General features: G+C 44.4%; 1 protein-coding gene across 21 annotated transcripts in view; it reads left to right on the top strand.

Moving 5' to 3' along the window:
* The window catches only part of FAT3 (FAT atypical cadherin 3), a 419,605-nt gene that overhangs the window by 61,190 nt on the left and 343,150 nt on the right, over window positions 1–15,265 (top strand). For 13 of the 21 annotated variants that reach the window (XM_083840081.1, XM_083840079.1, XM_083840073.1 and 10 more), the window contains 2 exons: window positions 2,594–8,300; window positions 8,625–8,759. The exons of 5 other annotated variants lie outside the window; for them this stretch is intronic. The gene's annotated coding sequence lies outside the window, so the exon portion shown is untranslated. Of the gene's footprint in view, window positions 1–2,593; window positions 8,301–8,624; window positions 8,760–8,809; window positions 10,867–15,265 lie in introns of those variants that run through there. 3 more of the 21 variants (XM_083840082.1, XM_083840062.1, XM_083840067.1) reach the window with 3 other exon arrangements.

Genomic DNA, 15,265 nt, shown 5'->3' with positions numbered 1-15,265 from the left:
TTCCTTCCTCCTACCACTGCACCAAGATCAGACCATCCCACTTGCCTTCTTCTCACCAGGTGCTGCATTTTATCTCCTCCTCCCTTCCAGCTCCCGTTGCCAGGACCTCTAGCCCTGATGGTGCTTTTGTGGAGCATCCCCAGCCTTCAGGGCTCGTTCCTGCGGCTTGGCTTTGATAAAGACATCAGCCCTGCCAGGTTTAGCCTCCAGCAACCATGGCAACCAGCCTCGCAGCCTTTGAAGGAGTAGTCCTAAGCACAAGTCTCTTTAAACATCCATGCAGTTCGCTTCAGGAGTCCTCCCCAAAATGGATGGGAATTGTCACTTGACAGCATTTAGCAAATAGGGCAGAACTCGGAGAACATCTGCTCTGAAGATGACAAAAAGAGTTGAAACTATAAAGCAGTTACGTTAATCTGCTCTCTTCTAATAAAGGGTCCATCAGTCTGGCTATGCTGGAAACCTGTTAGAAAGGTACGGTCTGTAAGGGTGGTGTGTCTGTTTATTCCTCACCCTTTCTCTGTAAGGGGTAATTGTGGCCTGTACAGGCAAATCGTAGATGATGAAGTATTTGTCAAAAAGAAAAAAAGAAGAGCTTCCATGAGAGAAGTGATACCAAAACAGTGGAAAACAAGGCTTCAGAAGAGAGATTTAGATTTATCATCTTACTTACTCAGCCTTCAACTGATACCTTTGAGCTACAGCTTGACCAGAGACCTTCAGAGATGCCCCTGAAATGGGGAGGTGAGCTCGGTGGCACGGGCAGTCCTCACCTCCCGGTGTGCCCGAAGACCTCCCACAAGCTGCACCGGAGTCGTCCACGTGTAACAGGGAGTGCTTTCAGCTGCTCTGGCGTAACGTCTATTCCGAAAATGCGACTTGATGAGGATTTTGACTGCTTGACCACAGTGACGGGGTTGCGGTGGTGGAATGTGCCAACGCACTTCATGCTGGGCTGAGCTGGCTTGCAAAAGACGCTCAGAAAAGTTGGTGCTAAAATAAAACTGGAGAAGGAATAAAGTATGCAAGCTTGCAGTGAGCAGGAGACAGAAATCCTAGGCATTTGCGATCTCTTGCCAAATCCATCCATCTCTTTTCCCACATTCTCTCTCCATTTCTGAAGAATGATGCTTAGCAGTTACTTTCTGTCTTCAGAAGTAATAGACGTGAGCAGCTGTGACGTGGCAGGGTTTTACATTTAAACTGTTATTAGCATGTGTTGGAGGTATATATTCAAGCAAAGTGACACTTAAAATACATTCCACATTGTATGCCAGCATCCTATAGAAAGGCCTGACAGATCAGTAACCAAAATTAGCTATGGAGCCATATCATTATAATACGTTGTGTTTTTTTTTCCCTGTGGAATCGCAGACCACTACATAGCAATTTACTTAGGTACTTGTAATGCTTTTATTCGTACTTATTTTTCCCTCCCCGGTATCTGGGCCCATGTTGGTGGTTTTCCAGCAGGGAGGTGCTGGTGTGCCCTGACCAACCAAAGGGTTTTTCTGGCTACATGTTACGATACCAGTTTCCCTCTGCCTTTGAGGCAGCTTCATCCCAACATCGCCCTGCCAGACCAGCAGGGGAACGAGTTCCTTGCTGCACGGGAAGAACTGAAGCTCAGTAATGCCGTCGGGACAGGGAAGGGAGACTGGAGATGTGGTGTAGAAAAGCTGTTTGCCAAGAGCTGTCCTCCTTTAGCGCTCCATGCAAATGCTGCCCCTGCCCTTGTGAGCAGGGTGGGGGTGGGAGGCAGGTCCCGTAACCCTGAGCATGCTGTGGGACGTGGTGCCATCCCAGGGCCAGGCAGCTGCCCCGGGAGTCGTCCTGCACCGCCTGCCTGGGGAGCCAAGGGCTTGCAGTTAAGAGTTATGAATTTCCTCCAGTAATTTTTCTTTTCTTTCAGTTCATTCTGGAAGGAGCTCCTTCCTTCCCAGTAAATTACAGGTATTTCTAGTCCGAGTGCCCCAGCTAGCTGAAACCAAGCTTGCCTGGGTGGTGGTGGCCGTGAAGTCACGATATCAGATGCTTTATCATGATATGGTCAGTGGTCAGAGCCCGCTGCGTCCTGATTAGATTTATGTGGTCTGTGCTGGTATTTGTAGCTTCACTGATGGGAGCAGCAATGCTTTTCAGCCTAGGTTGCAGTTAGCTTAGGTTTGCTTATCTGTGCTGTAGTCAGATCTCAGGTACAGCACCAACACCTTGCTAGGAGGGAACGAGCATCTCAGGTGGGAAAGGTGAGAAATAACCTGTTGCTTTTTGAGATTGTGCTTGGTCTTACTTCACGGTACTTTTCTTGGGAGGGTCTGCTTTGTACCCACGCACTCAGGAGTTAAAATATGTGAAAATGACATGCAGCAAGGTAATTTGGTGAGCTGAAACAAGAGCCTTTGTAGTCAGCAGTGAAAAGAAGGCACCCTAAAAAGTTCAAAAATCATTTGTACGGAGGCGGAGGAGGTGCTGAGATTGAAAGGAAACTTTAACCAACGCTGGTGCATTTTAACACACTGGATGCCAAGCTTGGGTCTCCTGTGGGCTGCAGGACATGCCAAGCCCCGCTCACAGTGCTGACTTATTTCTTCAGCAGGCTTTCAGGATCCTCCAGAGTTGCAGAGAAGTGTCTGCCCATGCTTTTGGAGCATGGGGCCCTGAATTTATGGAAATCTGAGGAGCCCAGCAGATGAACCAAGAGTGCCTGCAGGTGGACCTGCGAGCTTCGTTTTTGGATCTCAAGACCTGAGGAAAGTTTCGGGAAGAAAACGTGTGCTGGTGGAGGGAGGGACCTGACAGGCACCACACGCATCCTGCTGGCCCGTACACCGCGGCAGTGCGAGGTCCTGTTCGCTCTGCAGATCTCGCCTTTGGAGAGGTTCTGGGCAGCACGAGGGCTGGGACAAGGTTTCCTCACTCCCAGATCATCTGGCTCAGGACTGATTGTTTTGGCTGAGGGTGCCGTGACCCACTTGCATTTAGTGGGGCTGTGCGGGCACCCACCAGAGAGCTCAGGTAGTTGAAACGGGAGCCACGGCTCCGTTTGGGTGCACTGGGCATCCCTCTGTGACTGGAGGGTAAAAACCCAGCCCTACAGCCTGGCTGCTGCAAGTTCCTAAAACCCAATTTTCAAATGGGAAATTGGCCTTTTATCCTTGGCGCTCAACACGTCGTAGTGCAGAGCATCAGTCAGCTGAACTTCACTGTGGTTTATTGTGTAGTTGTAAATCCTAATTTTTCGACTAACCTTCTCTGATGTTAAGTGCCTTCACTAGTAGTTTTTCCTTTATTTTATTTTTCGTTTCTGGCTTTTTGTGTTCATTCTGTTTATAAAAATGTAATTAGAAATTAAAAAGAACAAAACAAACCTACAAGCCAACTGATGTAGATTGACGTGAATTGTCATCTCTTGAAACCATGTGCAATCCAAAGCTCTGCAACCTGATACGCATCCCCTTCATTTGGTAAATATTTAAAATATCCACAGAGAGTTTTTCGCATTCTGGAGCAAAGACCACATTGCCTTGTATTCACCAATATTTCTAAGTATCAGTGTTTTGAAGCCAGGGTTTATTTAGTTAAATATTTTTCTTTTTTTTAATTTCTAGTATTTATCGTACTATATGAAACCCGATATTAAAGGGTTAGGCCTATCAATCGATTTGCCTTTTAATAATCCAAATATGTATATTAAAAAGAAAATGTAAGCAACTTTAAATATGCCAAGGGCTGTAGTCTTTGAGAACAGGAACAGTTGAATCGGAAGGTTTAGATAATGAACAGAGTTGACGATGCCTGTAATAAAGTGGATTAGCTGCTACAAATTGTTTTACACCGTGTATCCTTACGTAGCTAATCTCCCATGTTTGCAGTTTCTGTCAGAGGTTCTTGAGGAGCACCCGGCTAGGTTGTACTTCTCCACAGAGCCTTGTAAATGCTGATGCTTAATACAGTTTTTGAAGGAGAAAAAAAGAAAAATCTTTATAGCTTTTCCTCTGGGTGCTGCCCCATTAGCAGTCATTAGTCCCTGCCTTCAAGTAGTAAATACTGACTTCTTTCTCTTTTGGTAGCAGCTCTTTTCCTTTGTTAGCTCTCTCCAGCTCAGGCTTTTGTTAGGTACCCATTATGGCTTCTGTAGCATTGTCTTTTTTCTCAGAATTTGCTTTTATTCACATGAAAGTCATGTTCTTCCTCCAAATCACATTAAGGTAAAAGCACGCTGTCCTGTGGTTTATCAACCTGGTGTCACTGGAGGCCGCCTCTGCTCGGAGAGGTTTCCAGCCTCCTCCTGCTGCCTCCAGCAATACCAGTGGCACCAGCGTGGGGGCGGTTGGGAACTGGGACCTCCGCAGTGGCACTCACAATTGTTTCCTTTGCCCAGAGGTAAACCGATAACGTGGGCTGATCCCGGTGCATTTGGTTATTTTGAGATATGTTTTCTGTCCGTTTTTCTCCACACCCGCGGGGTGTCCTTCTGTGCAATTCCCCACTGGCTTGAAATGTTCTATGAAACTGGGACTGTAATTCTAATCAGGGAATTATATTTGACTTTTTTTCTAGTAAAGTGGATTATGATTTTTTTTTTTTTATTTGGAATAAAACCTGTCAGCATAGACACATGCTTATTTTTTTAAGTAGTGCAGGAGCTCCTTAAACACCATAGATTGTGCTTTGGCTCATATTTAAAGGTAGACTAGGATGATGCTGATATTTTTTATTTTTTTTAAGGAACAAATAGCTTGACTTTCAAAATATGTCAAATTTAGTTGCTTGTGTTTGAAACAAGAACTGTCTTCGCAGTTAAGGGACTTGAAAAGCCTGGAATCAGTTCCCTGCTATTCTCCAGCACTTCTTGCATCTCCTTGGGGAGGCAGTTTAGGCTTTCAGTGTTCAAATCATCATCTCTAAAATGGGGATAATAAAGACTTTCCTAGTGCCTGGGAGTGTTGAGATGACAGATCGACTGATGGATCCTTTATGGGTTCTAAGAGCACTTACGATCCCCTGTGCAGTTGTAAACCTCAACCTTTCCCAAAATGCAGCTACCCACTGGACCTCTTCAGCCTGGATGTATTCAGTGGATTATGTTATTACAGTGTTTTTCTGTGAAAATAATTTGATTGCCGGGGTGAGCTTTCCCTGCCTTTTGTCAGATGGGGCTTGAGGTATCCAGCAGCTTGTGGAGAAGAGAGCCATAGCCAGGTGCCCCTTGAGAGCATGTCCCTTATTTGCAAGACTTTCCTGGAGCCCCTCTGCTGTCCTGGCCGCAGCGTGGCTTTGTGCAGCTCAGGCTCTCGTGGAAGGAGGGCACTTCTCCTCTGGCAGGTGGGTTGTGTATGCTCTCACATCGAGAGGTGATGCAGAGCTCTTGCAAAGTGCTTTGGTCCCTTGCGAAGAGAAGCATAATATACGAGGTTGAGGCCACTTTTGGGGATGCTCAACCAATTCACGTTGCCTCCAAATTTAGAATAGGGGACTGAAGGGCAAATGTAATTTTTTAGACTCTGGACGGTGCGGTTACTGTTACCAGTGATCTTTGATTCTCATTTTAAATCCTTCATCTGGACTGTGTTTGATGTGCTGCAGCGCTGGGTCAATAACAGCTATGGAGCATGAGGTTCTGCAGCATTTTTGTTGACGTCCTGCAGATGTTTCTGTGTTTTGCCCTCATTCAAATTCTGACCCAGCATTTCACTGCTCAGTGCTGCGTTACTTAGGGATATTTCCTTCCTGACCCTTCCTGCACCAAAAAAAAACAAGTCAGCTAGATTAAATGTGTGAAGTCAATAAATGTAAAGAACAGCATCTTCATCAAGCGTACAGGAGCCCGGAGTGACGGTAGCTCAAGAAACATGGACTTTGTCTGCATAAGCAATTTACTGGTGCTCTTTTGGGTCTTCCCATGTTAAAAAAAAAAAAAAAAAGCCTTTGGCTTGTGATACCTGGTCGGATGGTTGACGACTGCTCAGAATATCTGCATAATCCACATTGGTCAAACTGTAAAAGATCTTACTAAGCATCATAAAGAATTTGTGACAAACATTGTGGCATTTGGAGCTACTACTTGTAGTCACTGACTAGCAGGATTTCATCCTGCTCTTGTTTTTTGTTTTTGTTTTTTTTTTTCCCTTCCTCAGCTAGAATCGTAACCTTAGCATTATTTAATTGGAGGCTTTTTCAGTTAATTAATTTAACTCTTCACTGCCTTTAGTAGCATGGTTTTATGAGTATTTTTAATTGATCTTACTCATACAGAAACGCAATCTCGCATTAATTTAACAAAATGGATTCAAGTCACTGGTCAACCCAGCTGTTCAGTCAAGGATCTTGCTCAGTGCTATTTATTAGGTTTGGTTTGAAGGTTATGGCTGCCCCAGAAACAAAAAAGCAAAAGCGACTGCTGGTACTAAAACCGTGTATTTGTAAGCAGGTTCACTGCTGGATGTTGTTAGCTTGCATTTGTCCTGGACCTAGCAAATAAAAATGTTTTTCTTTGCCTTCTCTCACTGCTGACTTCCACAGACAAGCAGAAATCTGGAAAGGGGAAGGGGCATTCTTAACCTGAGAATTTCAGACAGGTTGGATTTAAGCAAACCACCCATTTATTCTTTGATTAATGGCTTGCAGGCAGTTGGCTGTGGACTGTATTGTATTAATTTGTGACGGCAAGAGTTAATGCTAGTAATTGCATTTCCTCTATAGAGGAGCCTGTAGTAGATTGTTTTTACGTGGCAATCTGTGATTGATAGATCAGGGAAAACAGGAGCAAAGAAGGTTACTGCCTCCCAACCACTTCCCCCTTCAAATTAAAATAATTCCCAATTTGTAGGGCGCCTTGCAGCACGTGCTGTGGGAATGAAGCAGTAAACACACTAGGCTGCATTCCCTTAGAGCGGCGAACCTCTTGCTGCATTCCTTTCACCAAACCAAACAAGTCATGTTGTTGGGAGTCCATTTGAAACAAGCGTGCTGGCGAAACAGCCCCCAGACCCCTTCAGCAAACTTCCTGTACGCCAGGCGGCGGACCTGATGAAAGAGCCCGTTTGTGAACCTTTGGATTCCTTCCATTGATTTGTAAATCCACTTTAATAAAGTCCTGGCGAAGCTAGTGAAATGAGCAGCCGATGTTCTGCTTCTATCAAGTTTCTAACAAATATCTGATGCAGCTTGTGTCACTGGCGCTGGCACATGCTTTTCTGTTTTTTTTTTTTTTCCCGTGTTGGATCCTTTTGAGACCGGGGGAGTAGGGAAACAGGAGGGGGGAAAAAAAACCCGCAGCCTCCATCAGCCACAAATTACATGGCTGCTTTATTTTTCAGTGCTGCTAAAACTCAGCTTATTTAATATCGATCATACCAAGGAGCCAGCGAAGTACAGTGTTAATTGGGTCCACTGGAATTCCGGCCCCCTGGGACCAAGAGCTTCCAAGGCTGGGAGGGCGGAGGGAGGCAGGCGAGGAGGAGGGGACCCGCTGCGCGCCGCATAAAATCTAAGTGCACCAGACACCAAGGCTTCTGCTTGCGTCGCTGGAAAGCAGTCGCGGCGTTTCCCACCCACCCCCCTTTCAAAAATTAAGCAACTCATTTCATTATTATTTTTTTTTTTTAAGTCCGGCAGCTCATCTTGAATTAACAGCTCCTTTCTTTTTCTGTTATTTTTCTTTCCTTCTCTTTCTTTTTTTTTTTTTTCTTCCCCCTTTGCGGAGTCTTTTTTTTTTTTTTATTGTTTTCTTCTCCTTTCTGCAAAGCTGCAAAAGCTCTGCTTTGAAAACTGCTGCCCCAGAGTGCAGTTGCTTAGCTGTCCTGTCAGCATTGTTCTAATGCTCATTCCATATGTATGTCACATAGGAGCAGTACCCTCCTCCTCCTCCTCCTCTCCCTTCCCCCAATCCATGCATTTGATTTTTTTTCCTTCCTAAAGACTGATTTTTTTTTTCCCAAGGAGCTTGGAAACAGGGAAATTCAAACTGAACGATCCTGTGCTGTGGTTAGTTCTGCAGCCAAGACCAGATTTCTCTTAGAAAAAGTGTTTGCTCTGTTCCTTCTTTCCCTTGCTCCCTCTTTTTTCTTCCCCGTAAACACAAAGGCTTTAAAAACCTAAGATCTGTAGTTCTTTTTGCTTTTGCTTGTTACCGTGACAGCATGTATCTCTGTTGCTGAAGAATGAAGCAGGCAGGCTGGAGTTTTTTTATGTTCAGTGCTTTTGGGACCACTAAAGAGAAGTCCGCAGAGAAATATGTACAGCAACTGTGCCAACTGAGTTTCTCGTGCCTGTTATCTGTCACTTACTCTGACTAAAAGGTAAGGGATTCTTCTTTTTTTCTTTTCTTTTTTTTTTTTTTATTGCTAAAGTCTTTGTGCATTGTTTGTGCAGTCATTTGACATGTGCAACTAATTGGCTGGTGAGGGAGGTGGGTTATGAAGATTTCTGTGTTAAGGTGTTAACAGATCATCCAGGCAAAGCTCTTTACATCCAGAGGAAGAAAAGTAATCTTTTTTTTTTTTTTTTTTCCCCCCCTTTTTCATCTCAAATGGTTCTTCCTGCCTGACTCGCCCCTGATTGAGACATAAAGCTGGGGCATTATCACTGCTGCTTATCTTTCCTGCTCCTCTTTCTCTACCTAGGAAGCACACGCAGGGCTGGTGTGTGCGTGCGCATGTGTGGGGCAAGGCATGCACCCTCGTACATGGGCAATGCCTGGCGGCGTGCACATTCTCCTCTTTTACTGTAACTAAACATCTTCAAGCACTCTTTGCAAGGTAAGAATGCCTTAGTTCAGCACGCTGCAGCTTATGCCTGTTTAAAATTATTACTTGGATTACAGTGCATACTGTGGAAAGTTATTAGTTTCCACAGAGACCAATTTAATTGGGGGTATGTGTGCAGCGGTTCTGGTCCGTGCTTTACACATACTACTTACGGGAGAGTATGAAATGGTGTTTTTTTTTTTTTCCTTAGCTCTTGTGAAGGGTGAAGTTTACACTTTCTGTTCAGCGTAACAAATGAAGTTACAGCTGAAATTGAATAAAGCTGCAGAGAAGCATAGCCTTACAAGGCTTTTCAACTCAGCCCTGATAGTCAGAAGAGAGTTTAATAAAATATTTTTTGCACTGCGTTGCAATGTGCAGAAATGTTAGTGGGAGGGCATCTTTGCCAACCCAAGTAGTAGCAAGTGATGCCTGGACTGGATCTTTATATCGTTTCTGGGTTAGAAACCTACTTAATCCATAACGTTGGGGTGCTTTGTTTTTTTTTTTTGCATGTGTGTGTGCTGTATGCATCTTTCAACAGCCTCCCTCTTAGTTCAAGAGGGCTTTGTTTTATGAAATGTGTTTTAGCTTTGCAGACAGGAGAAGTGCACTCGGTAACTGTCCCCTTAGCTATGACACAGTGCATTATTTGCCATTTTGGAGGAGGCTTATTTTTAAGACTTGCTTTGGTTTCTTTCCTAGGTATTTCTGTTCTGTCTTACTTACTGTTAGTTCTCTGACTGGAAAATGCATCTTAAGGGTATTTGTTTCTCATGCTTTATAGTAATCAGTAGCTGAGACAGTTGAGCAACCTCCTTTACTGATTTTGCCTTACCTTGAATGTTGTCTCGCGTATTTGACTAACTAGGAATGCCACCACATATGTAATTAGTTCTGTTTAAAAACAGTCTGAAAATCTGAAGTGTGAAGGAAGAGAGGAAAGTCCTGTCTGAAGGCATTAATTTCTTTCTTTACAGTAGCTGTTTATAATGTCGCTGTTTATAATGTCATTTCAGAATCAGATATTTCCCAACACATGCTCTGTGACTGTATTTTCCCATGATTGTTGCTTTATATCAGCACTGAGAAAACAGTCATTTAGATAACAGGTTTTCATTGACATCCTTTTTATAATATAGAAAGGAAGAAGCAGTAATAAGTTAAATTGGCATCTGCTAATTATGCTGAATACAGATTGTGAGCTCTGCAAGTCGTCCCTTGCCTTAATGCTGTTAGCATATTTTAGCACTGGCAACCAAAGGAAAGAAATTTGATATTTTTTTTTAAAGATGACTTGTGAAGAAATGTGAAGTTTTTTTTTTTTTTTTTTTTTTCCTAATGTTTGTGTGCCGTTGTTAGAATGGGGAGAGCATCACATGCCGTTTAGTGCTTGGTAAAATTGATTAAAGATCACTGAGACATTGACTTGTCTGGTGATCACTAGAATTGATTTTGACCCTTGGTGGCAAAACCATGGTTGTCAGACACGTAACTTGGTCTCTGGACAGGAGAAGTTTGAATGTTTCTTAGTGACCGAATGCCTGATTCTTTCAGGTCCCTGAGAAATAAATCATTTTGTTATGAAAGTAACAAAAGTAGCTTCTTCGTACTAAATGGTGACTGTGCTCACCTGACGACACGAATGGGAGCCTTGGGCACCCAAGGCGGTGGAAGAGCTGCGGTTCCGCCAGACGTGCTCATTTCTTCCCCGTGCCTTCTCGCTGTGCCACGCCATCCCATCCCATCCCAACCGTGGCACTGGGCGAGGGCTGAGGATCCACCACCACCACCACCACCACCACCACCGCGCCGCTCGGGTTGGCCGTGCCAGGGGACACGCTCCGGCCCTGGGCGCCGCTGGCAGCGGCAGCAGAAGACCTGTGAGCGGTTGTGGTGGGCCAGCCACTAGAGGGGAGACAAGAGCTGCGGTATGGGAACGTGTGTCACCACCGAGCGCTCGGCATGATGATGTCTACACAGCGGTTTGCAGCGTACGGTGGAAACGTCCGACCTAACTTGGGTGCTCTGGATGCTGGGAGCAGCCCAGTGGTGGCAGCGCGGGGCGTAGCATGGGCTGATGCGGCTCCTCTTCCTCGAGGAGCACCGCGCTTCTGGGGTAAATAGCATCCAGTTGCACTTTTAGATATAGAAGTTATATCTATGTTTTGTCTGTGCTGGAAGCTCCGTGGTTTTCTGTGCTGGGAGCTGCCGGGTCGTTGCAGCACCCAATCTCCCTGCTCCCAGCTTGGGTGGCAGTGGTCCCTGCCTCGGGTGTCAGGCTGGAGCTCTATAACTACCAAGTTATAGGTACAGGCATCTTTTTGCTGAGAACTTGACAAAAGCGGGAGGCTGTAAGTTTTTCTGTTTGCTTCTTGCAGCTGTAGGTGACCACAGCACGTTCATAGAGTGCTTTAACTGGAGTTAGTGGTGGGTGGCTCGTACGCGTTAGCTCAGGATCTGAAAAGTGTTGAATGAAATGTCTCTCCTGCCCTTCCTGGCTGTTTGAATCTTCTTCCCTATGATCATACCCCACATTTTTGCCAGGTAATGATTTGGCACATTGAACTGCTGTAAGTTGTTTCATCCTTTTCTAGTGGATGGGTATTACGAGCAAGCAGTGCCTTGGGTGGTGGTGGTGGGCACACCGGGAAGCATCCTGCACCTGGAGCTGTGGGGCTGAGGGACGGGGGGAGAGCTCCTGGTCAGTGGCTCCTCCAGGTCAAGGTGAGGTTTCCTGGGACAGGGAAGTGCAGGAAGCACATGCTTTCAGTACCATGTGCCATGTTACAGCAGTGGTCTGCATGTAAGCATAATTTTGCTAAAAGTGATGTCAAGAGTCTTTTTAATAAGACATTATGATTTTGGCTTCAGTTTTAGGTTTCTTTACTCTCTTATGGGTATGTGTGAAATGCAAAGCATATTTAATGAACAAATACTTCAGATGTTTCCAAATTAATTAAAAACAGCTCCACATCTGGAAAAAATCCAGTACCTTTCATGGATGGCTTCAACTTCATGTTTTCTTCCTCTTGTGAGAAGCCCTGAGACTATCCCCGTGCGGATGCTCGTGAAAGCTGGAGCGGTAGAATCCAGGCTTATTTTACAAAAGAGAGAGAACTGAAGCCCATAGAGATCAGTGGGATCTCAGCCTTTATTCCAGCAATCTCTGGATAAAACCTAAAAATATATGGAATTTTATAATATGATATGCCTATGCCTGGTCAGATATTGTCAGGGTATACTGGCTGAAGGTAGCTGTGCAAGTCTTAATTAGAATGTGTTGTTTCTCATGGGTTTAACTGCTGTTAATTCATGCAGATTTCAGTGAGACTTGAATTAGGCCCCAGAAACAAAAAAGCGTTTTTATAGTGAACTTTTTTTTTTTCTTCTCCCTTCTCTTTCCCCGAAAGTAAATAAAATGATCAGATTTTTCTCTATGGGAATGTTGTGATTTAAACTGACACAACTAAGTGACCTAAAGATAGGCTTATTGCATACATAAAAAATGCAGGGCTGGGTTGTTTGAACTGCATTAGCATCAGAATGAGAAACGGCAGGGTGAGTTGGCTGAGGTGGCCATGCAGAACTGGGGAGGGCTGTTCTTTGGAAAGCCTCTGAGCTGGGAATTCTTTTCTGAGCCATAAATAAATAAATCTGCGTCCTGAGCAATTAATGAATACAGAAGTCTGAGCAACTTTAAGCTGTTTGGGATATTTAAAAAACCCATATGCTGCTTTTGTTAGTGTTGTTGATTTCTATTGTTTTCCTATTATTGCCATTTTAAGGTGGGATTTTTTTCTGACCTTCTTTATTTTTGTTGAAAGATGCTGATGAGAATGTTTTTGCCAGTGCTGTACAAGAAAACCGCTGTGAAGTCCTACATCAGTTTCATCATGTGTTGCATGAAAATGCTGCCCCTGAAACTTTTGATCATCTGGCTACAGACCAGGATTGCAGAAAGTTCAGTGCTTAGAGTACCTTGTCTTTGGGGTTGTCCTCTGGCTGCTCGTGCTGGTTACTCCAGCGGTGCCAAGAAAATTATCTTGCAGTCATCATACTGTGAGTGCATGTAGGGCTTTTCCGGGGGATCTTGGTGTGTTCTGCAGACCAAGACTAATTAAAACCTCACAACACTCACAGCAGGCAGTTAAGCATGAACCACAAGTAAGCAAGCTAAGACAGAGTGGTGCAGAGCTCAACTTTCTCCTGGCAGTGACCAGGTTACACAACAGAGTTCCCGATGAACGAAGAGGAGCTATAGGTGCCTTGTACCTCTGGAAATGGTGTTGCTGGTAGAGCCAGCCTTTTGGAGATAGCCTTCATGGAAGTCAGTATTTGTGGTTTTGCACCCAGCAGCTGCGTTTTAGAGATGAAACGAGTTCAGATCTCCTCACTTTAAAGCTTCTTGCTGATAAGTTCTCAGTGAATCTGCATAAGTAGTGGCATTTTGGAAGGTATTGAAATGTCCACTTCTCGCACCATGCTTCGACTTTCTAAATTTAGCAGCTTTTGTTGGGTTTTTAACTTTTAAGGATCATTTTGCGTTAAACAAAAAATGCCCAACTGATGTGCATTAGCTCTCACTAGAGTGTTGACAGGTTTTGACTGTTGCTGGGTTTTGATTTCATTGGTGTAGTCTTTCTAGGAATTCCAGCTCTGATGTGACCTTTGAGAGAGGATTGATCTTCTCAGGATCGCTGCTGTGGTCACTCCTGGTCTTAAGGCATTAGAAAAAGCAGTGCTGGAGAAGTGGGTGAGCTGGTACAGCAAAATGGAGCGGGGATGAGAAAGTTCACTTGCTTAATTGCTTCCAGTGTGCACAAGAGGATGCCTTTAGAGAAAATAACATTTTGAGCTAGTCTGGAAACCTGTTTATAAAATTATGGAGAGGGTTTAATGAAAGCAATCTAGAGGGAGATGTAGGGAAGCATCAGATAATTATGGTACTACAAGCCAGATTTTCAGATACACAGATACAATGCAGAAATTACCATTAGGGCGTGCTGTACAAGTGGGATATATTGACAGAGAGAGAGAAAAAAGGACTAGTGAGAGAAAGCTATGGCCCTAATTTCTACAGCCTTTTAAGAAGATGTCTTAGGCATAGGAACCAGCTAAAAAGGTTAATCAGGCAGGATCAGTTTGTATGGTCCGTGAAAGTGAGCTTCAGAGCTTGAGAGGAGGAAGCACCAGGCAAAGCTGCGAGGTGTTTCAGGAGATGAAGCTGCTTGTGGTGCTGAGAAATGAGGGTCTGCTCCACCATGGCCTGGAAGAGGGGAGGTGTGAGAAAGGCGACAGAATTTACTAGAGATGTAAACATTTCTGAAATGATAGGAGACCCCCCAGAGCAGTGTGGGTGGAAAGGGAGAGGTAGCCAAGTTGCCTTAGGATCTGAGTACAGAGGCAATGAGGCTTGCAACAGGGAAGGAGTACAGCTTCTGAAAATCGAAGGGACAGGGCACCAAAGAAGCAGCAGCATGAAGACGATGGAGCCTTTTATACCATATAACTTCATGCTTGACAGCATCGGGTAGAGCATATGGAGTTGTATGACTGTGGGTGCCTTTGGGTAGCAGCTGGGAGTTGGGTTATTTACCACTTGGCTCCCTCGTCCTGAGGCCACGCTGGAAACCCTGTTCGTAGCTCAGGTTGTGTACTTTTATAAAGGGTGTTACACTTGTGGAAAAGAATGAGCCAAAGGGAATTCAGTTCTGCCAGGACAAAAAGGTCACGGAGAAGATGACGGGCATCTGATGGAAGAAGCAGTAATGTTAAGGTATGTGCTCCTATTAAGCTGTGACACTTACTGGAAGAGAGGAATACCAAAGTTTGGTCATGAAGCGACGAGGTAGTGGAACCTGACTGGAACTGCTTTATATTCAGTGGTTTGTTGGGTGAAATTAGCTGCCACAGAAATCAGGAGAATAAATGAATGGTTGCTGAAAAAACTACGGATTTTGTATAGTGGGCCAAATGCCCACTAATGTTGTGCTACACCAAAGAGTAGGAGTGCATTTTGTGTTGGCTTCCTTACCTTAGACCTGCCTGTTTTCCTAGAAAACATCCCTGTGAGTAAGTAGATGTCAAAGCATAACTGATCGTTTTCAATTTAATTTTAATAATGTGATCGTAAGTCAGTTTATGAAAGAGCTTGGTGCCAATGAAATGGATTTCAGACCACCGGGATCCTGAGAAAAGTGGAAGGTTTTGGAATTTCTCCTACTGCAAATTTGTTTGCTGAGAAGTGGTGGCAAACAGCATCTCTGCTTCATTTTTTGCTGGTTATGCAGTTTAATTAGTGCACATCATTACAGATTTCTGAAAAACTCTCATGAAGGTGAATATAGGCGTAGAGAAGCCAGCCATGTGCTACTTCATGCAGCAGCTCTGTATCTAACGAGATGCTAAAAAGGGGCTGTCCCTGCACTGCAGACAAAAGGGCTCTTTATGCAAAAGTAGCTTGTTAGCTTTTTGTTTTGAAGCTGTAGCATGACGAAACTATCAGGGTGTCACAC

The sequence above is a fragment of the Anser anser genome (assembly GCF_964211835.1).
Source record: "Anser anser genome assembly, chromosome: 1".
Classification (NCBI taxonomy): Eukaryota; Metazoa; Chordata; class Aves; order Anseriformes; family Anatidae; genus Anser; species Anser anser.
Note: the sequence above shows the minus strand (reverse complement) of the source record. Positions and strands in the feature narration are given on the sequence as shown.